Source organism: Talpa europaea (genome assembly GCF_964194135.1).
Source record: "Talpa europaea genome assembly, chromosome: 15".
Classification (NCBI taxonomy): Eukaryota; Metazoa; Chordata; class Mammalia; order Eulipotyphla; family Talpidae; genus Talpa; species Talpa europaea.
The window spans coordinates 80177570-80205459 of NC_140083.1; positions in this window are offsets into that span (position 1 = coordinate 80177570).

A 27890-nucleotide genomic window follows, 5' to 3' on the forward strand; every position below is an offset into this window, starting at 1 on the left:
AAAAAAAATTATATTGGACACCGTCTTATCTCTGAAGTAATGCCTCTAACCCCAAAGCCACCATCATTTCACTGTTCCATGCCGTATTTGAATTGTGTTATCTTAGGCAAATTCCTCCATTTTTCTCTCATAAAAAAACTAAATAGTTCATAGATATGCTCCATATGTCATAGGTGCATATTTGTTATTTTTAGCATCAATATATAGAATAAAATATAGATTTACTGATAAAATTAATTTCATATAGTTAGCATTGCTGGAGATGTGCAGCTTAGCTCTGAATATCAGTCTTGTGGTTCAAAAGGGGAAACTGAGACAAAGCAGGGTGGTGTGACTTGTGGGAGATGACATGCTCGCCACGACTAGAACCCCTGTCCTCTAAGTCCAACACTCACCTGTGCTCACCTGCCCAGAATCCCTTCCTTTAGAAATACGACCGCTTCGCGTGTAGCCGGGAGCTGGGCACAAGCCTGCCACGAGTGGTTTAGGGGCATGAGTGATGCTTGTATTATCAGAGCGTGTCTATGTGTCTGGAGTAAAAGCACGGATCTGCGTGCAAAGGCACGTTTTTGTTGAGCGACACAGGTATCAGTGTTTTTGTTCCTCACCAAAATGTCTATGTGTCTGTGGTCCAGGGCTTGACCTGTCCACTGTCAGGGACACATCTCCCTTCTGGTCCCCTGTTGGTACCTTTTCTTCGCGGGCCTGCAGGCGGGTAATGATTGAACCCTCTTCTTGCACTGTCTATCATGTCTAACACACTTTTCAAAAGATGTGATCTACAAGTGTGCGAGCAAGGAAATCGCAGTTGTGTGTATCTCTGCAGATGCAAATGTGGAACCCTTGGGCGTCCATATACTTGTCTAGGTGAGCCCCATGAAAATGTATGAGCAACTGGAGTCTCGGTTCTTTCATTAATCTGATAGGTATTTATTCACAAATTCTCTATATTATAGCTGTACGAGGCTCATGTTTATGCAGGATCCAATGAGAAAAACTCTCGCTGGGAAATCAGGCTGCCTGAATCCTTCTAGTCGGAGCTTTCTGCTCCCAGTAGCCATCAGCAAATCACTTACCCAGTGAGAGCCTCCACTTCCTCATCCACATAATGGGGGGAAATCATTATAATCTCAGCTCCGTCTCCAGAAGGGAGTACAGTGGGGAAAGAGTAGGAGATGCCTGAGTGAATTTGATCTGTTTCTGCTATGGAAATATTAAGGAGGATAGTGTAATCAAACACTCTTGTACTCTTTTTTTTAAGGTTTATTTATTTATACATACAAGAACTGGGGTACAGGCCAGAGATGGGGGGTGGTGAGAGGATTCACCAGAGACAGAGTGGGGAACAGAGCAGACAGACTGACCGAAGCACATCCAGAGGGGAGCAGCGGGCGAGCCAGGAGAGGTCTGCTGTGTCATGTGGGTGGCTCCCTGGCCAGGGATCGAACTCGTGTTGCAGTGGCTGCGGAAAGCTTCATAGGTTGCCTCTTAACCCCTTGCGCCACCAGGGATGCTTGATCAACCCACAGCCTTCGTGCTTTTTCTAGAATGATCCCAACCCAACCTCATATATTTTCAAGCAAATCCAAAACAACATATTTCTTCTGTGAACAACTCAGTGAATATCTCTAAGGGGGGAAGACATTCTTTTAAACAACATAACCACAATATGAGTATCATACCTACTTTAAGAAATTTTCGCAATTTTTTTTTCAGTTTCTAAAGAGTGATAAAGGTCTAAAAAATGTAGAGTAGCTGACTCTCCTGTGCCTCATGCTCAGGGTTGATGAATGTTAATAAGGGAAATAAGAATGGGGAATAAAGGATGAAGTTTCCTTTTTTATTTTCATCTTAAAATCCCAGTTCACCTCTAGAAACTCCCTTCTACTCATTAGTTCCGTTAAAATGAACTGAGAAGGAATCGTGGAGGTCTGGATGTGGGGGAAACAGTCAGAAGGGGCCCCTAGAAGATACTACACACCTTATTTTGGAAGAAAATAATTGTTGAACCTGACGGGCTCTGAAGGGAGGCCCTGCCCAACGATTCTCCAGCATCAGATTTCATCCTTGGCATTTGAGAGATGCCTGAAGTCTCATTGGAGTCACTGATCTCCAAAGATGTGCAGACACATGTTGTAGCATCCCCATACAGAACCCTGAAAGGAGGTATGGGTAGGGGCACAGGCAAATGCACCTGCTCATACACATATCACGTGCAAACGCATGCAAGCACTCAGAGACAGATGCAAATGTGTCAGTGCATATCAGCAAACTCAGGCATGTGGGAAAACAGAGACACGAACCCAAACAGTCAGATGTATGTGAAGACACAGAGACACACATGTGCATGTCTGGAAATGAAAATATAAAAAGCCAAATGCAAAAGCCCAGAGGCAGGCAAATACATGTTGGGCCATTTTTGCTCACAACTAGTTAACACGGCCAAACCCCATTCTACCTGACCCCTTCCCTCTTACCCCATCAAAAGGGCCAAATATTGGTGAAAACTGCAGAGGCTGCAGATAGCTTCATAGTGCTGAGACTTAACCCCAGCCCCACCAGGGGGGCCCACACACTTCTTTGTCTTAACAAGCCAACTGGGCGCTAACTATGTATGAAGTCACCTTAGGCTGAAAAGGGGACACTACTTTGCCTGCTCCATGCTACAGGTTTATTTTTTTAAAAGATTTATTTATGCATGCATGCAAGAACTAGGGTATAAGCTAGAGGTGCAGCAGGTGAGAGGATCCAGAGAGAGTAGGGAGCAGAACAGGTAGAGTGACTGAAATCCACTGCTGAGGGGAGCAGCGGGGAGACAGGAGAGGTCTGCTGCGCCATGTGGGTTGCTCCCTGGCTGGGGATCGAACTCATGCTGTAGTGGCTGGCAATAGCTTGATAGCCCTGTCAATAACCCCTGCACCACCAGGGAGGCCCCTGTGCTACAGGTTTAAGTTGGGCTGATTTTTTACTGAATGTCTGGACCCACAAGGGAGTTTTGGCATCACATAGACATCACCTACGAATGCATTCTCGAGATCTGAGTGAGTCCGTGTCCGGTGTCTGGGTTTGATTCTGGCAAATGAACACGCTGATCAATTCTGGGAATCACAGCGATGGGAACGAGGGGGTCACGTTGTTGTCTAGGCCTTACATGGCCACAGAGTGATTGCGAATCAAAAAGAATGCAAGAATCCAACAATTTTGAAAAAAGATACATCAATTAAGTAGAGAGATACCAGTGGAGCTATTTGGAACCATGTTCACCCACACCAGTAAACTGACTAAAATGTTCTCATTTTCAAACCGTTTCTTGAGATACAGCAATACCAGCTGGGAGTCAGGAGACCCAGGTGTGCCTGCCTGAAAGGTGGCTCTTCACTGATGCCTGGGGCAGGGAAGGCGTTGTGTAAGTGACTGTGTGATGAGAAGGTCAAAGTAGTGACACAGGCTGTGTGTGATTGTCTGAGTACCTGCCTCTGGAACTGTGTTCACTTATAACTAACATCGTTGGTAAGAAAGTAAAAGGTGTGTAGTATAACCAGGGACATTGATTCCAAGAATGTTATTTTTTTTAAGATTTAATTTATTTATTTTTGTGTAGAAGAACTGGGGTGTAGGCCAGAGGTGTGGGGGGTGAGAGGATTCACCAGAGACAGAGTGGGGAGCAGAGCAGGAGGATCTACTTAACTACACTGCTGAGGGGAAGAGCTGGTGAGACAGGAGAGGTCTGCTGCGCCCAGTGTGTCAGCTCCCTGCTGGGGGACAGAACTCAGGCCATGGCGGTGGCTCTCACGGTGGTAGCACTGAGCCTTAACCCCTAGGCCACGAGGGAGGCCCCCAGAATGTTCTGGATTAAAGGGACCTTAGGGCTCGGGATTTTTATATGACTTGCTCAAGGTCACATAGCAAGTGAATGGCTGAGACAAATTTAGATATAGTATTAGTTTGTGAGAGCTGCTATAACAAAGTACCACAAACTGGGTGGCTTACACAACAGAAATTTGGAAGTCTAAGATCAAGGTGTTAACAGGGTTGATTTCTTTTGAGGCCTTTTTCCTTGGTTTACAAATGGTCTCCACATGGTCTTTCTGCTGTGTCAGCCTCTGTCCTGATCTCATCTTATAAGGACAACAGTCATATTAGATTAGGGCCCATCCCCATGACCTCATGTTACCTTAATTATCTCTTTAAAGGTCCTGTCTCCAAAAGCAGCCACCTTCTGTGGTATTTATTGGGTGTAGGACTTCAACATATGAATTTTTTTAAAGATTTATTTATTTATGCATAGAAGAACTGGGGTGCAGGTCAGGGGTGTGGGGTGAAAGGATTCACCAGAAACAAGAGTGGGGAGCAGAACAGGCAGATTGACTTAAATACACTGCTGAGGGGAGCAGTGGGCAAAGCAGGACAGGTCTGCTGCGCCATGTCAGCTCCCTGGCTGGGGATCCAACTTGTGCTGTAGAGGCTGCAGATAGCTTCATAGTGCTGTGACTTAACCCCTTGCACCACCAGGGAGGCCCAACAGGAATTTTGGGAGGACGTAGTTCAGACACACCCAGGCTCTGCTGTTGTGCCCGTATCAGACTATAAGTGATGTGGTGGGTTTTGTTCCTAATTTTACATTTATTTGCTTGTTAGTTAGTTAGCTTGTTTGTTTTTTATTTTATTTTTAGGGATGGGAAAGTTGTTGAGGGCCAATAGATTTAAAAATTTTTTCCTGGGCCTCTCCAGTGGCCCAGCGGTTGAGCGCTGGGTTGCGAAGCTGTCTGCAGCCTCTGCAGCGCCAGTTCGATCCCCGGCTGCTCCCCGGCTGCTCCCCGGCCACCAAAGGAGGGTCCCGCATGGCGCGCAGACCTCTCCTGCCGCCCGCTGCTCCCCTCAGCAGTGTACTTCGGTCCTTCTGCCTGTTCTGTTCCCTGCTCTGGCTCTGGTGAATTCTCTCACCCTCCCGCGCTTCTACTGTGCCCAGTGCATGTATAAATAAATAAATAAATCTTAAAATTTTTTTTTTCCTGAAGCCAACGCCCAGTGGGAAACTGAGTGAGGACATCTGAGAAATCAGGAATTAGATCACCAAACACGGGAAAAAGAAAGTTTCTAACCAGAATATTTGGACTGGAAGGAACCCTGTGATGTTGTCTTGAATATCTCAGGGGGATGAGAACGTTCCTGGGGTATTCGGAGAACCCAGGTGTCCCAGGATCCTCGTGGCTGGCAAGTTCTTTCTTAGATATTATCTATATTCTTCATGTTAGGCCGAGCCCTTTCCTCTTGCCTCCAGTCCTCAGGACGGGACAGTAAGAGAGCTTTCCCCTTGAAGCTTGAAGAAGGCTTGATAACCTATTAAGGAAAACTTTCTAGTCAAGACAGTCTCTTTCTCTCCTCATCTGAGGGTGGGGGTGGGGAAATCAGAGGCAACAAAGCTGTGCTTGCCCCCATGCCCCACGCCCTGAGACCTTCAGCCCCCCCCTAGGCCCTGGCCAGCTATGCAGAGTAGACTGAGGTCAGCAGACATGGAAGTGCAGAAAGGAGAGACCCTCAAACCTCACAGAAACCACAGAGGAACTGCAGTGGACTATGGAGCCTGGCGTGAGTGTGCTGAGCCAGAAGGTGGCCACAACCGGCAGGAGGGCCCACGTTCTCACGAAGTTGGTGCCAGAGTTCTCTGCCACGAAAGCGAGCTTAGATCCTAGAGTTTGGAAGGAACGGTTCCAAAGCATCCACCTGAAAGAGAGAGAGAGCCAGGTGCGGCCTGGTGTTAGGAAGAATGCTGGCTTAGGGATCAGACTCTGGCCTGTCTGAGCCTCAGTTTCCCTTCCTTCACAGTGAAGGGGTTCAATTAGGTTATCACTAAGATCCTTCCAGCTTTGAGAAGCTAAGCAAAAACTAGAGGATGCTGGGGGGCAGGGAAGGAATCTTCTTTGTAGCAAATCAAATGATGAACTATGTGTCTCTGTGAACCAAACCAGGCACAGAAAACTCTCCATCTTCATTCAGGAGTTGGAGGTGGGGGTGGGGAGGGGGGTTTTAGCTGTGGTGCCTCCTCATTTGACAACTCAACCTTTTCCCTGGGCTCCTGAAGACACACCATGGTGTGGGGGCTGTTTCCCTTAAGGACCTGGCCCCGAGGGGAAGGAGACTAAGACAAGGGCAGGGTGAATGGAAGGAGTCTGGGGGTGCCAGCAGTCAGGTAAAAGCAGAGAAATCAGCCCCACTCTCTGTTTAGTTTCAAATATGAGAATAAAGGGGTCCGATTTTATACCTTTCATCTGAAGTTAATGGATAATGAGATGCAGGATCAGCCTTATGCAGTGATGCAGTTTAAAGCCCCTGGGAAGGCTCTGCTCCCCCCTCCCCAATTATCCTGCCAGGGAAATGCCTTAACTTCCACCATTAGAGCACATGGTGTTAAGTGCAGTCCTCTGCAGATCACATCCTTTAAGATACAAAAGCACCTCTGGGATATTTTATCAAAGAAGGACAGAACCAGAAAAGAAGTGCTTAGGGGAGATGCTCAGGCAGATGAGGGGCTCTGAAGATTAATCTCTAGATACTTCTCAGTTGTACACTGACTGACCCTTGTAAGTAAGCTAGGCTCTGCCTGGGGAAGTGGGAGCTCAAGGATTCCCCTAGAAACAACACATGAACTATGGATACATGTCTTGGGAAAGTGGCGAAGGTAATCACATGCTGAAAAATCACATGAGTTGCCAGTAAAACTGAACTCAGGGAGATGAAAATTCCGAGAGAGTACACGCATTTGGGTGGGCCACTCTAGAAGGCAGGATGGAAGTGCTTCCCGGAGACAGGAAATCAGGAGTCAGGAGATCAGGAAAAAAATCAATTTCACATCCACAGTTATCTGCTGTTTATCTAACCCAAGAAGCAGGATTTGGAAGTGTTAAAACCTAGCAGCTGGGGAAACACACAGCTGGGTTTCAGTCCTGGCTATGTGATGTGGGCAGGTGACTTAACCTTTCTGAGATTACATTTCCTCATCAAATTCAGTATAACACGCCTGGCATGTGGTGGTCTGTTATAAATGGAAACTCGTACAGTTATGAGGATTCAGGGAGCTTCAGGACACTGTCCATGAACTAGAAGGAAGTTGTGGAATAAATGATCACCATGTCCAGAACCAACCAGAAGCCCACCCTGATAATCAATGCATATTGTCTTCTTACCTAACTTAATTTGGCTGCTCCATATCCGGTGATAGTAGAAGCAGAAAGAGTCCTGGACCCCTCCAGGTAGCCTGGAAATCTCAGGTTTGGGGCAAGAATAGTCTTACTCATAGACAGGCTGGTGGCTGCCTCCATGATATGGTTTAAGAAAAATAATGAACCACCCTCATACAAATTTATATCATGCCACCTGCCATGGTTCTGAAATTCCATCGTTACAACTATTTCCTTCTGCCTGGGTAGGGCTCTGCAAGGCCACCGCCCCAAAGCACAGCTTGCCAGGAGAACATGCATGTCAACATATTGGTGCCTTGGTTTTCAGACCTGGCTGTTATCCCACAGAGACTGGGACTCAGGACAAGATTTGATAGGACTGAGGGTACAAAGGGCCAGAGGCCTATAGTGGAAAGAATGTACATGAGGACTGTAGAAGGCAGAAATGGGTCATGGGACCCACCAAGCAGTACCAACTCCCCAGGCCACCTCTGGCCCGGGAGGGGCTTCCTCCTAGGAGTAATTGTCTGCTCAGTCAGAGAGGTGGAGAGCCAGCCTCTGTGTCTGAGCAGCAAAACCCAAGATCCCAGTGACAGGCCAAGCAGCGCTATCTCTGACCAAGATGGTCAAGACGTCTCCCTCGGTCAGGGCCAAGGGAATGGACAGCTAAGGGCATGATCTCTGCGCATCCCTGCAGCCCTTAAGGGGTCCAAGAGTCCACCTAGAATCTGTCATCTAGGAACATGTGTCTGGTTTGTGTTTTAATTATAATCTCTGAGAAGATATGAATTTCTATTTAAGGGTAGGAAGAAATGAATATTTTCATTGTCATAGTTGTCAGTCAGGAGAAAATATGTTGTGACTATGTGTATAAATCTGTATCTCTCTATACATGCGCACACACGCCTCCCTCCCCCTCTTCTTTCCTTCCCATCTCCAAAGGAGGTGACTGAAGCACGTAGGCAGGGCATCTCCGGGGTCTGGCCTAAACGATCTGAAAGCCTCTGGGTGGACGTGGCGTTTGCAGGACTGGCCGCACTTGCCTCAGATGTGTGGGCATCATGGAGCCATAGGCTCCTCTCTAACCTCACACCCTTCCAGGGGGGCTGCTGTCCCCAATGGAGTAACCAGAAGTAGGAATTTGGTGTCTCCCACATTCTCCTAAATATCATTAATATGTCAGGGAAATGATATTAATGCCAATCACTCTAGGCCTCAGCTACTCTCCTCCTCAATGTTTCCTCCTCCAAATGATGGGGAAACTTCCCTAACGGGGATGGATAAAACTGGGGATGGGAGAGGAAGAATTAGAAATAGGGGGGCTGCATGAAGCAGGTGTAAAACACGGAGGGTTCTGCAAACACGCCATCTCTGAGAGGGTGGCTTTGCCGATGAAGGAGGAAAAGGAGGGCGGTAATTAGCTGATTATTGTTCCCCTTGGGTGTTGTGAGAATTCCTTAGGAGACGCTTGTGGGGGAAAAAAAAAAAGCAGAGGGAAGACAGTAAATACACATCTAATGATATGCTAAATAAATTATTATTGTTATTATTATGACTATTGGTGCAGCAATTGCAGCTTGCTCCTTGCATCCCAGTTTCCAATAGAGATGGGAATTGGTCCCCTTACAGCCGTGGAAGGCTCCACACTCTGCCCACCTCCAGGAACGAGCGGAAGAAGGGGCAGTATAGTCGGGCTTCCGCCAACAGCTACCTTCCTGGCTTCTGCAGAAGGGCAGGGTTCATCCCTGGGGGAGAACTTCCAGACTCCCAGGCAAGGGGACTCAGAGAGGGCAAAGCAAAGGCCGACGATCAGGGATGGGTCACAGAAAGAAGGGGGAAATCTACTCCCAATATTGGGGAGACTCTAAGCTTCCAGGGTCTACATAATGCCAGCAACTTTCAACAAGATTGCATTTTTCTGGAGAGGGCAGATTGTTTTAATCAGCTTCTCAAAGGGGTCTGGGACTCAGAAACAGCTAAGAGTCATTCTGACCCACGCAAAGGAACCCCGTATTCTAAGCTCAGCAATGAATGGCCAGTGTCTCTTCCTTTGACCAAGAATAATCATTATCTGAACCCCAAATCTTCTGAGGTTTATAACCAGGCTCTCCCTGCACCTTCTTCCTGGCTGTAGCTCAGACACCTGCCCCGTGTCTGGCTCAGGCAAACATGTAAATACAGGCCCCCTCCAGTGCTCTTATCAGCATTTAGTTAAGGAAAGCACCCACCTTCTCTTGGGGCTTTAGGTATTAGAGGAGAGGGAAAGGCTGGAAGCAACTGAGGAAAAAGCTGTCAGTGGTGTATTTATTGGGGGGGGATCCTTTAAAATGAGAACCCGGGTTTAACCCAGCCCGCTCTGTGGAGCTCCGTTCCTCACCGGACACAGGGCCGTTCACCTCTAAGGATCCTTGGGGTGGGGGTGGGGGGGGAAACAAATTTAGGTTCAAGTTGTGATGGGAGGAGGGAATGCCAAGCCTCCCCTGCACACCAGGATCCTCCCTAGAGCTGCCTGTCTGCCCCCTGCCAGTGACCAGCTGTCCCCAGACTATGAGAAGGCACTACTCCATGGTGACCAGACTGGCGGGAGGGGGGAGGAAATAATGATTTTTTAAAAATAACCATTTGAAACAATCTAACTAGGGGTATTACTGCATCCAAATATTTGTGAGTTATAACAAGTTTAAATATATATTTTTTAAAGATTTATTTTATTTATTTATGCATACAAGAGCTGGGGTGCAGGCCAGAGGTGTGGGGGAGGGGTGAGAGGAGTCACCAGAGACAGAGTGGGGAGCAGAGGCAGATTGACTGAACTACACTGCTGAGGGGAGCAGCAGGCAAGACAGGAGAGGTCTGCTGTGCCATGGGGGAAGCTCCCTGGCTGGGGATCGAACTTGTGCTGCAGTGGCTGGTGATAGCTTCATAGTGCTGAGACTTTGCGCCACCAGGGAGGCCCAAAAATTTTTAATATTTTTAAACATTATTCTGATACTTTCACTGTTACCCTCAGAGCAAGGCTGGTACACAGAGAGGACTCCCTAGCCAAGCTGTCTGGCCTCCGCTGACTTACTTTTGTTTTACTTGTGTATTTCTTAAGCAGAGGCGCCCCTGTGGACTCTTAGGCTGGAGGCAGTTCCCTAGCCTGTGTTTCACTCTGGTTTAGCTTTCACAGACTTGGGGCCCTGGGGAGCCAGGAGACCGGGCACGATGGACAGAGGCATACTGGGAAGTCAGAGGTTGCCTTATCCTCTTCACCATTCCTGGCCCCACGTGCCTCACTCCACCTCTACTCCCACCTCAGACAGGACGGCTCTCTCACCGGGACACTAACCACTGCCCAGCAGCAAGCACTACCGGAGTCAGTCACAGGGTAATGCCCAGCCTGGATGCCAGCCTGGCTCCAGCCGGGGTACCCAGGTGCTTACTAGCTGGGTGGTGGCCACGGAGAATGAAACTCCCTCCACCAAATACTTCTGGATTGATTGGCAATCAATTGGGCGGCTCCTCTGTGCCAGCAGCAGCCAGTCCCTGCCCTGGAGGAGCTCCAGTCTGTTCTCCTGGGTACGTGGAGGCTGGCGCTTGGCATTGCATCCCGACCCCGGGCTCTCTACTCCCCTCCTGGCGTCCTGAGATCCTGGAAGCCTGGCTGGCCACTGAGGCCCAATGCAGGGAAACCCCTTCATACAAACATCCAGCAAAGGTGCCTGAGACTCTGTTTGCAAAAGAAAAGGAAGGAAAGTGGGCCTCCCCGGTGGCTCAGGCGGTTGAGCGCAGCACAGTGAAGCTGTCCACAGCCTCTGCAGTGTGGGCTTGATCCCAGCGGGCCAGGGAGATACCCACATGGCGCGGCAGACCTCTCCTGTCTCCGTGCTGCTCCCCTCAGCAGTGTATTTCGTCAGTTTGCCTGTTCTGTTCCCCGCTCTGGCTCTGGTGAATCCTCTCGCCCTCCTGAACCTCTGGCCTGTACCCCGGTTCTTGTATGCATGAATAAACAAATCTTTTTAAAAAAGAAAAAAGAAAGGAAAGAAAGAACTGGGATTATTTTTTTTCCCTCTGGGGTGGGCCCGTGGCAGAGGGAGAACTGTATCTCCTGGGCCCAGAGGTGCCCAGGGTGCAGGCAGAGATTCCTGTAGGTGTGAGGGGAGAGGTGAGGTCTAGAGGTTTGGATCCACATTCCCTGCATTAAAGTCAAATTCTCCCCATAAAGGCCCAGGGCAGGGTGGTTGGGAGCTGGAGAGACCCTCTGTACCCAGGGGAGAGGGAAGCCAAATTTGGGAAGCAACAGAGGTGTGACCCACTGGAGCAGGACTAGGGTCCTGAGGCACAGGACCCCCCTGAGAAGAGCGTAAGGGAGGCCTTCGGAAGCCCCCATCAGAATAGGCCCAGCCTACTCTGGAAGATTCATCCTGGGGCCTAGGAGTTACAGCTAAAAGCGAGCTGTCCTTGGCCACTTCCCTAGCTTTCCTGGCCATGTTATCACAAAGCAGCAGCGGTCAAAGCATTCTCCCCTCTTTCCCTGCCGTGTCCCTCCTAAATCGCGTCACCTCTGAAACTGTGAGACCCCAAAATTATGGTTCAAGAGAAATGTGTTAGCAACGCGACAGGGGCTAGCCGGGAGCTGAGCTCAGGCACCAATGGCCGACTCCGGGCCTGCTCTCCCTCGGTGGAGGGTGTCTGGGGGTGTAGGACTGTTCACTCCTCCCTTCCCAGAAGACTGTGCTCAGGCCTGTCCTCACAGGCCCCTCACCTGCCCATGTCCGGCCTTCGGGTGGGAGCTAGCATTTACCCTTCCTCCCTGTCTGTCCCTGCCAAGCCCCAATCACCACCATCGGCCTGGGCTCCTTGAGGTTTCCTGTGCTTTGTTTACCCTTTTGTAATTCTGTCCCTCCGTAAATAAAGAACTCCACTAGCTCCTTTGCTCAATGGCCAGATGCAGCTTTCCAGTTGGTCCTCTAGAAATTATTCTGTGAACAAGTTTCCCTTCCATCCCCTACATATAAATATGTCTGTGCAGAGATAGACGGGCCTCATCCCCAATACACACACATCACGAGATAATTACACCCTTATATACATACACATATCTCTATAGAGTTATATTCGCAAGTGTCTATAACTCTAGAGAGAGCTAGCCTGTACCTATAGGACTATAATTATTTATGTCTATTTTCATAACTACGTAGTTATAAATAGATATGCCTATATATAGTGATAATAATATAGAAATATCTCCCCAGCCATATATGGCTCTAAGTGAATGCTCTAACTACTCTATATCACAATCAATAAATACATATCTCCTGATACATAATTCCAGCGATATGCATTTATCTATATAGCTGTGCAGAGATATCAATCTGTCAGGATATCAAATGTCCATAAAACTGGATGGCTCTAAGAGTGTCGTACATTTCCCCCTATATAAATCTTCCCCTATAACTATTGTATATGCACAAATACAATGGAAATAATTATATTTTCCTCCAACATAAATCTGTAAATACAACCACAGCACATTTAGGTGTGGTTAGAGATAGAGCAATATTTTGTAGACATCAGTCTGTCAATAGAGCCGCCAGAGCTGGGAACAGAGAGAGTTATAGTAGGGGTGATAAATAAACTCTCCAGATGGAAAAGGATCAGCAGAACTGAATGTAAACACGGCTCTAAGCGCTTTCTCCTTCTCGCTCAGATTTTCCTGAAGTGAGCACCGTTGTCTGTGTGGGGGCGCAGAGGTGTCTGGGCGCTGCTATTGTGCCCTAAGGAGAGTTGTGAAGGCTGCTGGACTTGGGGAGGCCGCGTAGGAAAGGGTGGGGGGCAGCCTAGAAGCCTCTTCTTCACATTTCCCGGTGGCTGAAGGCCCGGGCAAGTGGAGCGGCCTAAGGGAGGAAAACGAGCAGAGTTTGGCTGCCATCCCTTGTCCTGTCCTCTGTCAGGCCCCAAATCCGAGCACCCGGAGAGCCCCAACGCCGTCCTGCGTCTGAGCCAAGCGGGCAGGAGGGTGCGAAGGCTGCAGGCCGGCGGCTGGGGAGGCCTCGGCCCAGCCCGAGGTGCGTGGCCTGCGGGGGGGGCGAGACCCCAGCCCGGCAGCCTGGAGCTGCTCTGCCCGGGCCGGCGACTGTAACGAGACCCCGGCCCTCTCCGAGCGCCCGGGCCGGTTTTATTTCCTTTCATTGCTATTTTGTCCGATGGGTGCTCGGAGGGCCCTCCTCCCTGGGGGTTCTCCAGCGAGGCCCCCGAGGGGTCCCTAGATCTCCGTGAGTGCCCTGGCCTGAAGGGCTGGCTGGGGTGCAGGGTGCGTCTCCCCGTCTCTTCTCAGACCAAACAAATGGCCGTGGAGAGAGACTCCAAACCTCTGAAAAGGTTTCTGACTTAAATATTTTAACAGTTCTCACGTTGGTTTGTTGCGGTCATTTTCTTTTCTCTTCTTATCTTTCCTTTCGCTTTTCAAAAGTTGGCTACTTCGTGCCTTTTTATTTCCTTTCTGATTTTTGGGGGGGGATTTCATTGCTTTTGAAGGGGGTGATTTCGTTAGACCCGAAACCGAGGGCTGCTTCCTCTCTGAAAGGCGCCGCTCGCTCCGCCGCTGACTCCCGCCTCCCCCAAATAAACAAATGAATAAAACGAGGAGGAAAGTGTACCTGGGGGAGGCGGGTCGAGGCGGGCGCGGGAGGATCCGGGGCTGGGGCTCTTCTCCCTGGAAATCCGCGCTGCTGCAAGCCCGCGAAGGAAGATCCAGCGCGCCCCAACCCTTCCTTTCCAAAGACCCCAGAAGGGAACTTTCCCTGGGCCCACGGCCCCCTGGCTGCCTCGCCCCCCAACTCTCGCGGCCATAAATATTTTTCTGCTTCAGCCCCTGCCGGCCGCTCGGTCCTCCGGGCACCGCTGCCGCCGGCGGCCGCTCCCCACACTCCGGCCACCGCCTCGTCCCTCCTGCCCCGGCAGACCCTGCACGCTTGGCCTCCTCTTTAAAACAGGGGCTCCCCGAGAGTCCCTCAAACCGCTAACCCTCCCCATAGGTGGAGTCCCTGCCCCGATGGCACAAAGCAAAAGCTAGAGGAAAAGAAGCAAGAAATCACAGCCTCCTGCCTCTCCCTGTCCTCTGGCCCAGGGGCTGCGTCTGCAGAGGGGGGTCCCCACGGCGCCCCAAGGGCATAGGAAGGCGCTAACTTCCTCTCTGGTCGCCCCTCGGATGCCTTGACCATAACTCCTTCCCCTGTCCCCGCCTAAAATGCCTCCTCTTGCATTTTATTGTTATTCTGGTCGGGAGGGACTGCTAACTACGGTTTTTATTGTTATTTATTATTTATCGTTACGATGATTGTTGTCAGAGCTTTGTTCGCCGGGTGCAAGGGACCGTCGCCTGACCCGGAGGGAGGCCGGCTTCTCACACATGCGCGTGCACACACACCCCTCGCGGGGTGCACACACTCGCGGGCCGCGCCAGCTCCAGCAGCCTGCGCGGCGCGCACGGGAGGCGGCTGCGCTCGCGGCCCAGCCACACGCACGCCCACGCCACGCTGCCCCCCCAAACACCGCCCCGGCCGGCGCCGCCACCCCCCGGCCTGCGAGGAAAGGAAAAGAGAAAAACCCACTTGTGGAGATCCCTTCTCTCCTACACCCCGGCGGGGCCCGCGGGCCTCGGTCTCTCCCCCAGACTCGGTCTTTCTCTCCCTTCTCCCCTCCTTGTTTACAGCTTCAGAGGCTCCAGGCCCATAAATCTTGAGGGGCCTACGGAGCGCCGCGCGCATTTGTATGCATCGTTAGGGCTCGCTAATACCTAAGCCCATTAACGAGCGTGTTTGCGCGTGGTTTCCGGTGTGTATTAACTTACAGTTAAATTCTGGAGGCGAGGGCACCGCGCATTAGCACGCGGCAGATCCATCACGGGCCTTTGTCATGTCAGGGCAGCCAGCCACGGGTTTGGGGGAGCGGGATCCCTGAGTTGGGGTGCACCCACCTTCCAAACTTCCTGGAGGGACCCTGGGGGCCTCAGGGACGGAGACGCCCCTCCCGGCCCTCCCCCGCCAGCGGCGCCCACCTGCGGGGGGCCGGAGGGCGGGGAGCCCCGTCCCGGGGCGGTGGGCCCGGGGGTGCGGCCCGGGGTGCGGCCCGGGGGTGCCCGCGGTCGCTGGGGAGACAGGTTTCCGCTTTCCCAGAGAAACGAGACGAGAGGCGAGTGGAGTCGCTGAACTTTAATTAAAGCGAGGAGCAGCCGTGGGGGAGGAGAGGCGGGCGAGGACAGGCCCCGCGGCCCAGGCAGAGCGCGCGTCCCGGCTCCGGCGCGGGGCAGCCGGGGGCGCGCAGGGGCTGCGGCGGGGCCTCGCGGGAGGGCGCCCCTCACCCCACCCGGCTGCTCCGCCCGGGGCGGGGGGCGGCGGCTGGCCCCGGCCTGTCTTTACAAAAAAGCGGGGGGGGGGGTGGAGGCGAGAGGAAGCGGGGCGGCCGCAGGGAGGAAAGCCCCCCGGGCTGCGGAGCGCGGCGCCCCGGCCAGGCGCACCCCAAGGGTCTGCATAACTGGGCCCGCGTGGACGGACACGAGGGCGCCTCTTCTCGAGGGAGGAAGAGGGGCGCAGGCCCAGCTCTTGGGGTCCTGTCGAAAATGCCAGAGACCAACCAGGCTAAAGGGGCGCGTCCGCGTGGATGTAGCTGCTGTTGAAACGCAGCGAGCGGCGGGGCCCGGGCAGAGAAGAAAGGGCCAGCAAGGGGTGGGGGGAATAGCCGGGCCCCCCAACACACCCACTTTCCTCTCCTGCGCCGGCCGGGGCGCGGGGCGCGGGGCGCGGGGCGCGGGGGCGGGCCCTCCCCGGGCGCTGTGAACTTTAGCGGGGCCGCCGCCTGTCAGCCCCAGAAAGCGTTAAAGGTGCAGCAGCCCGCGCCAGCCTCCGCAGCCGCCTTTGTACGCGTGATTTATGGCTTCAATCTTGGTTCACCGAGAGTTCACACGGCTCTCGCTGCTGTTGAAGGTTAAAAGATGGTCTTCGCTTGACAAGTGGGACTATTGAAAATTCCTTCTTCTTCGTTTTTTTTTTTTTTTTTTTTTTTTAAAGAAGAGAGGAGCGGAGGCTCAGGAGAGAAAAACAAATTTCGGGGGGAGGGGACAGGGCTTGCAGGTGGAGGAGATCAGGAAAGTTTGCGCCCCTGCATTTTGGGGGAGTGTATGTTGAGGAGGGGGAAGGAAAAGGAGACGTAGGGGTAGGGACGGGGGTTAAAGAGCTCATCTTTGGAGGCCAAAAGGAGTGGGATTTAGGAAATAAAACTTGTGCTTCCACAGTTCATTTTCTAGATAATTTGGAGCACAGCTAAGGGATGCTTCTCTTGAGACAAAAAGTGGGGCCAGGGAAGAAAGAATTGGGGTGAAGGATGGGGTTGAAACAGAATAGGGAGTTGCCTACCTGGTGCGTTTGGTCATCCACCTGGCCCAGGCAGCAGCTTTTCAAGCTTGCTCGTGTACCCACAGATTTGGAAAGGGGTGCTTTCAGGCCCCTTAGCCCAGAAATTTAACCTGACATGCATTATTTGATGCAAAATAACAAGGTTGATGGAAGTTGTATTATGATTTCTAGTGCCAGGGCCCTTGGCCCATGGCCTCCTCTTCCTTTTAGCATTTGGAGGTGGTGGTGCCACAAAGACAAGGTGTTGGAGGGTCTCCTGATGGTCAGAAGATAAGGCTTCTTTGTGGTATAAGGCTTTTGAGTATTTGGAATAAGAATCTCTGGTTTTCAGATTCCTAGAGAGGGAGTGAGATCCCCTGCAGCTGGAGGGCCTGAGTGGCTCTTTGAAGTTCCTTTAACATAGTTTTAAACACCCTGGAGTGGGAATGACTGGGAGGGGGTGGGCCGCAGAGAGCTGGGTCTGGAACAGGGCATGCCTCCTGAGCTCCATCACCCATGCTATGTAGATGTTTTCTCAGGAGGTCAATCCACCCCACAAGCCCAGATCCTGGAATCAGTGGCATCCAGCTACAAGGGGTGCTCCTGTTTCTCTTCTTCCCTAGAGTTGGCAGACCTTCCACCATGATATGAGTGCTCCTAGGCAGTCCCCATGAGAGGGGAGGAAGGCCCAGTAGAAAGAGCCAGGAAGATGACCACACCTCCCGGGAACACCAGCCTCTCCTCCAGGACACCCCATATATAAACAGATCAGACAGCAGGAAGCAGAAGGATTCCAGAAATCCAAGTTCTGAAGTCACTTTGATGCCCTCTGGCATCCAGAACAGGACAGTATGGCACTGTGTGTAGAAGCTTGGCGGGCTGGTAGCTGTTGGAGGAATCAGCCAAAGAAGCTCATGAATCTCTTTCAGTTTGTGGCTGGGAAGCAGAAGAATGAACTTAAGGGCCTCTAGAAATGATGGCTGCGCTAGAGTCCCCTCCCCACCCCCTCCAACTATGTTCCTCTCTGGGAAATAATTTCAGCAGGCTTGTGCTTATCTGCAAGTCTGGAATAATATGAATTATTAATTCATAATTAAGACTTGATTGTGACCATTGCTCTCCAGAGGGCACATTTATTTCCTCCTCGGTAAAGCACGGGGCAGTTTCTGCGCGCCCCTGTGCCCCGTAACAAGCAAACTGAGGCCCAGCCTCACTTGAAGGCAGCCCTTGAACTCGACCCCTAAGTGCAGCGGCTGCCTCATTACCAGTCAAGTCATATTGTACCACACAGAGTATTTGTACTCCATAAACCACCTCCCACTAATTCCAGATTTCAAAGGGCTTTGTAGGCTGGGCTCTTGGAAAGATAAAGTGGGGGCGCGGAGTGAGATCCCAATTAGGGAAGCAGCTTGGCCAAGCTCTGTGTGGAGATAGGAACGAGGGCCTGGTGGCCGGATGCCCAGATGCCATCCCCCAGTGCGGCGGGGCTGGGAATGGGCATCCTGCCCTAAGGAGCTGCTTGAACCCCTCAGCCTTCTGAGGTCCCCTGGAAACACGCACCTGGCTCTTCTCCTGCTCTCCCTTCTCTTCCCTGTAGGAGGCTGAGACTTCAAGATGGACCCTACCCTGGGCCGGTTGGGGGTAGGAAGGCGGGACCTGGCTGTTATCTCACATCTGTAAAGGCCTGGAGGGAGAAAATCACTCCTATCCCATAAGATCAATTCCCTCTAAAGCCAGCTTGCAGCTCTCTGCCCTCACAGTGAGGCACTTTTCTGTGCCCTCTCCCCGCCTCTCCTGCCCTCTGAAAATGCTGTTGGGGGATCCAAGCAGCAGCTGCACCTGGGGAGAGAGAGAAGCCAGAGTGAGAGGAGCAGCACAAGTCAACCCCAGCTCACAAACCAGATCCCAGCGCCTGCAGGCGCCCTCTGTCCACCTCCCCCAGCTCTCAAGGCGGAGAGACGCCTGCCCTCCCGAGGCCTGGGCTGCTCTAATAACATGGCCGCCTTCCCTCCGCACCCCACCCCCACCGCCACGCACCTTCAAAGCGCCTCCCTGGTCCACAGGGCAGCCGTGGCCGGGCAGGACATGACCACGTCATGCCCTGGAGTGGCCCATGAAGTCCTCTCGGCCATCAGCCCAAATCTCTCTTGCTCGTCTGCCCACCAAGCTGCCCTCGCGTCCCCCACGTCAGGAGGCAGGAAGGAAGCCCATCCAGAGGGTCCTCTGGAGCTGGCGAGCATATTTTAATTTACTGCTGGGTGGCAAGGGGCGAGCTTGGGAAGGAGAAGCCGCGACTTCCCTGGCGTCCTCTCCAGCGGCCCCCTCCTCTGGACGCTGGCTTTCCCGATGAAACAGTGCACTGTTGTTCTTAGACAACCATTCCCCACCTTCTCTGTTCGGAGGGTTTGAGTTTCACCCTCCAGTCACCCCCATTAATCACCCCAGCCGCTAAACATCACCCAGCCCCCTCTGGCCTTTCTCTTCTTCTTGCCCTTAGTATTCATGGAGGGGCATTCCTCACTGCCGCGCCTCACAAAGACCCCTCCTCTGACCCAGGTCCCTGCCCTTACCCAGCTGCCCGCTCCACGGCGGGCACACCTCACCCGTCCTGATGTTCCACGCCAGCTCCCACTCAGTACCCCGGTTTTCTCCGCAGCCACCGCCCTGTTTCTTCGCCACATGTCTCCCTGGCAGTACCCCCACCAGGTGCCACCCCCACACGGCTTTGCTACAGGTGGCTTCTCCCACCCAACCTCTGGCTTCCCTGACCCCTCCAGGGGTAGCTTTTCTAGGGTCCTTGCCTCTAATTCCTTCCGCTCCCAGAATGTTCCTTTCTGATACTGCCTGCGAAGCTTCCCCTCCAGCCTGGGGAGGCAGAGGAAAGCCGGCTCCGGGCGTGGGTTCTGAATTCAAATCCCAGACCTGTCACTTGCTGCCTGTCCAACCTGACGTGGATGACTTCACTTCTCGGAATCATCCATAAAATGGACATACCCAGCGACCTTACAGAGTTGTTGTGTGGATCAGATTAAATTTTATTTGCATAGATCCAAGCATTCAGCAGGGGCTTGATAAATGGTAGTTATTAATATGAGGAGCTTCTCGTGTGGAAAGAAAAGGATGCTCTTCAGATTCCAATAAAAGTGAAGGAACTGCCTCTTCCAGCACCTGGAAAAGGGAGTGAAAACGACAGCCTTGCACAAAGGCAGCACCTTTACCAGGCAGCCATCTTCTTTAGGAGCCCGATAGGGTCCCCTTTCCTGCTGCACTTTGGAAACCCCTAGGAACTTCTACAAACATTAATGTGCGGGTCCCACCTCCAGAGATTCGAGTTTGGGTGAGCTGGCATAGTGCCCGGCTCCTGAATATTCCTCAGTTGATGCCAATATGTAGCCTCATAGGAGGTGCCTCATCCCTCTTCCTGTGTGTGAGCAAAGGGAGGAAGGAAGGAGAGGAAGCTGCCGGCTTCTGTACATGGGCCCCCCTCTCTTCCACGGCTTCCATGACGGAGGGTGTCAGTTGGGACTGGCTTCTAATGAGGTCTCAGAATCTGGAAGATTCTCATCCTTTTCATTTCCTTCAACAATCAGAATTTATTTTTTTATTTAAAAGATCTATTTATTTATGCATACAAAAACTGGGGTATAGGCCGGAGGTGTGGAAGGTGAGAGGATTCACCAGAGACAGAGTGGGGAGCAGAACAGGCAGACTGACCAAAGTATACTGCTGAGGGGAGCAGTGGGTGAGACAGGAGAGGTCTGCTGTGCCATGTGGGTAGCTCCCTGGCCAGGGATTGAACTCATGCTGCAGTGGCTGCAGATAGCTTTGTAGTGCTGTGACTTAACCCCTTGTGCCACCAGGGAGGCCCCAACAATCAGAATTTAGACGGGGACGACCCTAAGAGGAAAGAGGGGAATAAACTTCTAAGAGGCTCCTCTCTCATCAGAAAATTGTACGGTCCCCAGACGACTGGTGACAGAGGCAGAGGCAGCTAGTGTAGCTAGGGAACATTTGTAGTTACATAGTAAATGGAATTTCTACCTGGTTGCTACAATAATAGGCCAAGCAATTAGGATACAAGTTTCCAGGATCTTTTCCTATATTTCCAAAAAGATAAATCACCCCCAGGAACAGAATCTGCATATTGTAATTAACTGATAAATATTTCATGCCTGGTTCAAACTTTCTCTTCTTCCATTTAATGGCCACAAACTTGAGCACAGAGGAAAATGGAGGGTGGGGGAGGCTCTACCTTGGCTTTGGGGGAGGGAGAAACTGTCTTAGCAGCTTCTTTATTTACTTTCCTTTAAGGAAACATCGTCCACCTGGAGAAAATGGGCTTCCAGATGGTTGAGGGTGTGACTTGGGCTTAGTGGCCTCAGGGCCGACCTCCCCCAGGAAGCCAGTCTCTTATGACCCGAAGGCTTTGGAGTCTGAGGGCCCAATGTTTGAGTATTAGCTCTGTCCTGCCATTTATTAACTAGTTGACTTCAGCCATTTAACTTAATTTATCTGAAACTCAGTTTCTTCATCTGCAGAACAGGCGTAGCAATCCTTTCCTTGCAGGATTGCCTGTGTGCAGGAAACTTTCCAATCCATGATCATTATCATCAACAGCAACAATTTATAATGAATTGTTACTCCATTGCTTTGCTTTACACTTTTCTCTTGCCCACCCCCTGGCTTAGGGCACTTAAACTGTTGAATATTTATTTCAAGCATGGGGAATGCCTTATCTCACCTAATCAACACAACAACCCCATGAAGGGAATATATTATTATCCCTATTTATTGTCTGTGTCACGCAAATGAGGGCAGCAGGGCGCTCAGAAGTTAAGTATCCTGCCCAGGGTCACGCAGCTAAGTGGTTAAGAGCACAGACTCTGTCCTCTGGCTGTGTTGTTTCAAATTTGGGCTCTGCCATTTCTTTAATAGCTGTAGAGTGAGGCATAAGCTACTTAACCCCTTGAGGTCTCAGTTTCTTCATCTGTAAATTGGGAATATTAATGGTACCGACCTGGAAGGTGATCAAGAATGAAGCGAGATGTGCAGGTACAGGGCCTCACTCAATGCTGGCACATGGTAGGCACCCCGTAAATATTACCCGTCCTCCTCACTGTCACCACGGGCAGCACTGACCCACCAGTGCCCTCAAGGTCTTCACATCTCCTGCTCTTTGGTGTCATTTGGCGGTTAAGTGTGCGGGAGGATTCTCCACAGCCCACAGAGCTGCTTTCTTATTAACTCCCCCCACCCCGACTTCAGTACCCAGGACTTGGGAAAAAGGACACTAAACAGATTATGACTCCATTTCGGGAATTAAATCAAAACTAAAGACTAACTCGATTTGGCTTCTGAGGAGAGGGAAAGGTTAAAAGGGAGTGAGGAGGCGTCTGGGTGCGCTCTCAGAATTGTAATTGGTTCTGGATCCTTGCCCCTGGCCCCTCCACCTAGCCCAGGCCTGAGGGGGACCCCTGGGTGGGGGAGCAGGGGAGCCCAGGAACTCTGGATCGCTTGGAAGTGTGTAAGAGGTTGGGACATTGTCCAGGAGCATTTCCCCAAAGAGGATCTGCTCACATCCCTTAGACACCCCTTGGCCCCAGATTGAGGGGATCCTGAGACTCAGGCAGGCGGGAGGCCCTCAGCAGGGAGGGAGGCCCTCAGCAGGGAAAGGGTCCTTCTGTGACAGTCACCTCCTTGGAGAAATACCTGCGCAGCTGTGCTTCCCTTTGAAAGTGTCTAAGCACCACTGGTCCCGACACCTCTTGTGTTCAGATGCATTTGCTAGACAGCCGCCAACATTCCCACGCACGAGCATGCGGGAGCATATTTTCTGTGTGGAGTGTCCACCGGCTCTCATTCCGCTGCCCACGTTTAGTCCAGATTATTCCTGCACCTTGAGCTAAAAAGAAAAATCAGTCTCTACTTAAGAGAGATGGACATTGTCCTCCGTATTCTTCCTTGACTTGTAAAATTCTCCCTCCAGGCCCAGAAAGACCTTTATTTCCCATCACAGAGTAGGGGAGGCTGAGGCTCGAGGGGGTGAGCAGCTTGTTCGTTGTGGGCGCCCAGGGCGACTCCAAAGCAGAGGCCGGGTCTTTGCGGGAGGAGGCAGGGCGGTCCCCACCTGCGCCCGGAGCGGGAGGCCCCCGGGCCGGCTCCGGAGGGAGGGCCTCCTGGACTCGCCACACCGCGGGGCTCTGGCGAGAGCGTCGCCAGCGCATCCTCATTCCGCGATTACTGTCAGGGGGCCATCCATCAGCGCCGCCCGGGACGCCGGGCCCAGACTGCCCGCCGCCCGCCCGGGTCTCTCCAGATCGCATTAGCGCGGGGCGAGGGCGCGCAGCGGCTCCGCGGGGGGCGGGCGGGTCCGCCCTGCTGGAGGGTGCGGGCCGGGGGCGCCGGCGGCGAGGGGGGCCTCCTCGGGACCCCCGCTTTCTCCCAGGGTCTCCGCCTGGACTCGGCAGGTCTGTGAGGAGGCCACTGGACCCCGAGAGAGGGAGAAAAACCGAGAACCCCGAACCCAGAAAGCTGAGGAGGGGCGGGGCGGCAGTAATCCTGGGAGTAGGAGGGAACAGAGAGAGGCCCAGAGAGGTGAATCCTCATCCAAGGCTTCCTGCAGCTGCTGGCAGGGCTGGGCCTGGCCCCAGGGCTCATTCATCCTGGTGCTTTGAGCCTCTGCTCCAGGCTGGGCACTGGGGGGGGTGGGGGTGAGGTGGGGGTGCCCACACACCGGATCTGTTCCCGACTCTGGGAGGTGGAGGAGCAAGCAGAGGAGGGCCCTCCCCCCCAGCTAGGAGGGCTTGCCTGAACCCCACTATTTCTGGCCTCTCAGCCCCCTTGTCTTCTGTGGTTCTGTTCCCTCCCCATGCACCAGGATGGCAGTTCCATGGAGGAATCCCTCTTCCACTGTCCGTGGGATTCCCCGGGAGCCAAAAAAGGGCTTGAGAGTTGGTCAGCTCGGTCTCCCTCCCCCGGGTCAGGCCGGGAAGCCAGGCCCTTTTTCCCCACTCGGCATGTCCCCTGGGGACGGACACACACAGGGGACAGTGAGACAAGGCAGCTGTGGGGAGCAGGCCTGAGGCTGGACAAGAAGTGCTTCCAGGCCCCACAGTCTGGGCTTTAAAGCACCTGCAGTGGCGGCGGCACCGTCTCCAGGGGAGAGGCGTCCTCTCTGCCAGGTTCTCTGGTCCGCCCTGACTGAGCCTTCGTGCTGGGCATGTGGGGAGTCCCAGATCACCTGGTGCCTGTTCATGGGGTTTGTGCAGTGTCCACACCTGCTGTGTTCTCCTGGAGCCCATGCACACGGTGGGGCCTCAGATATGAAGGGAGTGAGCCCACCCTCGTCTTCCCCGGCCGCTGCCAGAGGGCAGCATCATGGCGTCCTTGAGCCTCTGTTACCTAAGACCATCTCATCCTTCCTCCTGCCCCCAGAGGACTGTGCCTGTGGGTCCACCAAGCCCGCCACAGCATCCTCCTCAAAGCGCCCCCACAGTAGGACCTTTTGTCTGAGTGGGAACCCCCGTCCCCAGCATCATCTCTTTGACTTGACTTAGGGTTTGTCCTGCCCAGGCCTGAAGCCACACACCTTTTCTCAAGCCCCTCCCGAGCGGTGCTCACCCGGGCCCCAGGACCAGGCGGGAGTGGGGATGACCTTCCTCCAAAGGCCTGGACACTTCTCTTTCCTCGCTCTGAAGTTAGCTCCTGCGTCCTCTGACGCGGCTGCTCTCGGAAAAGGCCAACTTTGTGCCACAGCCCGGTGCTATTTAGAGGGAGGCAAATGGGGAAGTTTCCAATCCCAGATTCGGGGCCTCTGGGCCTGTCCCCTGAGAGGCCTGGGGCTCGGGAAGAGAAGTGAGCATAACAGGGACGTGGCGATTCCCAGGGATGGGTCTCCTGGAGGCAAGAGGGGTGGGTGCTCCTGAAGACCCACTCTGGGGACCCACAGACGAACGGCAGCGTTCTTCTTTCTCGCGGGCAAAGCGATGCCCTTGGGGCTGAGGCAAGGGAAGGAGGCGATGTCTGCAGCCCCTGACGCTATCCAGGGGAGGAGCGGCTGCTCCCAGGGGCGCGCGAGCTGCGGAGAGGTTGACAGTAGACGGTGACACCGTTCCTCCGAGGACTTGCTGGGTGAGAGGTGCAACGCCCAGCCCAGAAAAGCATCCAGGGAAGGAGGCCTTGGCCACGGCTCTGTCTCTGGTCTGATACATCCACTCACGCGCTTCTTGGTGCCGCGCTCAGCGCCTGGCATGGAGGACCTGCTTCTGCTCGGCAGATGAATGAAGAGCTACGGGAGAAGGTCACAGTCCTCAATTAGAGATGACAAGACAGATGCACGGGGAGGTTAAATGACCTGTTCAAGGTCACGTGTCTCATCAGCGGCAGGGCTAGCCCCTTTGGTGGCGGAGAGAAGGTAGCAGGAAGGGAAGGCACCCACTCCCGCATGCCACCCTGGGAACAGGGGTGCACCATAGATAGAGGGCTTCTGAGGAAGGTGGCACTTAAGACCACGCAGCTTTTAAAATATCTTGTTGGAGGTTGATTGGGAGCGTGCACACAGCCCTGCAAATAACACGGGTAGGTTGAAGGGCAGACAGGCCGCTGACGCCCAGCAGGGAAAGCTGATGCTGAAGTCTGGACACCTGACCCCCGACCTTTGCTCCTAGATACTGTGTGACGCCAGAGCCTCTCTGAGCCTCTGGAGAGTGGAGACATCACATATAGAAGAGGCTGCCGTGGGCCAGAAGGGCCAAGGTGGTGTCCTCAGGGAGCAAGTGGAGGCACCAAGTTCCCACTTACCTGGATCTAGGATTATTGTAGCTGTTGCTTTTATCTGCTTTTAATTGCTTTATTTTTTTCAAGTAGGAAACACATGTACATGGTTGAAAATTCAAAAGACACCCTAAATTATACAGGGACGAGTGGTCTCTCTGACATCCTCAGGACTACCCGGCTCTTCTTCTCTCACAACCACAGTAACCATTGGCTCACAAAGCCTTCCAAAGAGTTTCCAACTCTGGCTTGTACCCTGAAGTCACCTCAAAGTGACACTGAGCACTGAGGTTTCGGGGACAGGTGGTAAAAAGACTGATGGGACCTTGATGGACCTTGAAATGCTGTTTCCCCTCCCACCCTGGCAGGGCATGCACCTTAGGAGTTCAGAAGCCTTGCAGGGGAGAGTGAGGGCAGGGACAGACAGCGGCAGGAACCCCCTCCAGGACTCACGTCTCCCCTTCTGCCTCCCAGGCCTTCAGCGGTAGCCTGGCTGAGGTGTCGCCGGGTGGGGCCTGGCCTCTTAAGCAGTTGTTACTGACACTGTTCCAAGTTCTTGGGAGCAAAACAGAGAATAAAACAGAGAGAGACTCTGTCCATTTGCAGTTTACACTCCAGCAGGGAGAGGCATAATAAACAATACTTTTATTACATAAGCGTATTGCATGTGAGGAGGTAATAGGGGTTACAGAAACAAGTAGATCAGGGAAAGAGGGGTCAGCATGCAGAAGTCTGCAATTTTAAACACAACGGTCAAGGAGATTTCATTGAGAATTAGTGTTTGAACAAAGACAGAGATGAGGCTGTAAGGCCCACAGATATCTTACCGGAGCGTGTACCAGGGTAACAGCAGGTGCCAAGGTCCCGGGGCAGGCATGTGCCTGGCAAGTGTGTGGCACCTGGAGGCCACTGCAGCTGGAGACCAGTGAGCAGCGCGAGGAGTGGGTGTGGTCAGAGAGGTGACGGAGCAGTCAGGTGGGGACGGCTGCGTGGACTGTCTTAAAGACTTTGATCTTTACTCACTGAAGTGGGGAGCAAAGACATGGCCAGACATAGATGTTGAAGCGGTCCTTCTGCCTTGGTGCTGAGACTAGACTGCAGTGGGAGGCGGGGAAGCGGCAGGGAGACTCAGCTGAAAGGCTACTGTGCTAACCCAGGGGAGAGGCGAGTGGCTCAGGGGGGCAGCGGCTGACATGGCAGGGTTCTGAGCTTGGTGCCAGCTTCTCCCCCTTGGCGTCTATCCACTTGCTCCCTTCAGTATCTCTTCTTTCCCAGCTTGTGCTTGTTTTCCTTTCCTGGAAGGCTGAGAGCTCTCTGAGGGTGGGCCTTAATTCCTGCCCCCTGGGTCTGCCCCGGCACCCCGGGGCAGGGCCCGAGCAAAGAGCAACAGGCCCCAGCACTGACTGGGAACGGCTGACAGCGGGGCAGCCGGCAACCCTCCCCAGACCCAGGCTCCCGAGCTGAGGGGAGGAGGCGCTGACTCTAAAGAGGCCATGATGGACAGTTATTGAAGGCGCTCAGCTGGGCTCCACTCTAGTCTTAATCTGAGCCGCCCTCAAGGAAATCATAACCAGCTCTTAAAAACATGTTAAGACCAAAGCTGGTGTGTGTGTCGGAGCAGAGCTCAGACAGCTACTTAACACTGGGGGCCTCCGGGCCTTTGATTCCTCCACCCCTCGCTCTGCCCTCTCCCCCCAGCTGGCTGCTGTTTATCGGCCAAGACATTGTTTAAATCACACTCGTTTCCTATAAACATTTCACTTGAAATGCCATCCGCTGCTCCAGAAATGCATCTATCACCAGCTGGGGTGCACCGGACCAGCCTCAGGGTGATGTCTCCCCGTCCTGTCTCCTGTCCCTTGTCGTCCCTCTGCTCCTGACCCATATTCTCAGGTTTCACACCATCAGAACAACTTGCCTCGGTGTAACAGGGCACTTAGTGCCAGCATTATTTATAACAGTTGAGATGGCAACAGGCTGCAGGGAAGGCCCGGCCCGTGGACACTTTCTCTTGCCAAGCTCAATAAATGGGCCCGGATCATTGTTTCCCTCTCGATGTCTCTGCTGCTGTGTTTCAAGCTGGCTTCAGAGACGCACAGGGAACGGGAGTCTGGACCAGGTCAAGGCGATCGTCAGGATTTAAGGTATTCACAAACCAGGCCCCAAATGCAGTGGCCCCCTTGCTATACCTCAAGGGGCTTTCAGGCCAGGAACTTCCACCTGAGGCGAGCTCGCATCCGGGAGATGAGGGGCTCTGGCTTGTTCTGCAGCAGGGAGCCTGCCGCCTCCTCAGGAGAGCTGGTCTCATCCCCCCGGGAGTCAAGCAGAGGGGAGCATCTGGTCTGGATGGACTGGGGGTACAGGAGGTGCTGGGGTGTTCCTCCAAGTAGAGGTTAGAGCTTTCCAGGCTGCAGCAGAAACATGAGGATGGATGAATCAACTTCCCGAGGACTGAAAACATTCTGCATGTCCTCTCCAGCCACCGCCGTGCTGGTTGTTCTACTGTGAAGATTCTGCTGGTGTTTGGGTCTGGGAGGTGGTGACCCATTTTCCGGCTCCTCTCCCA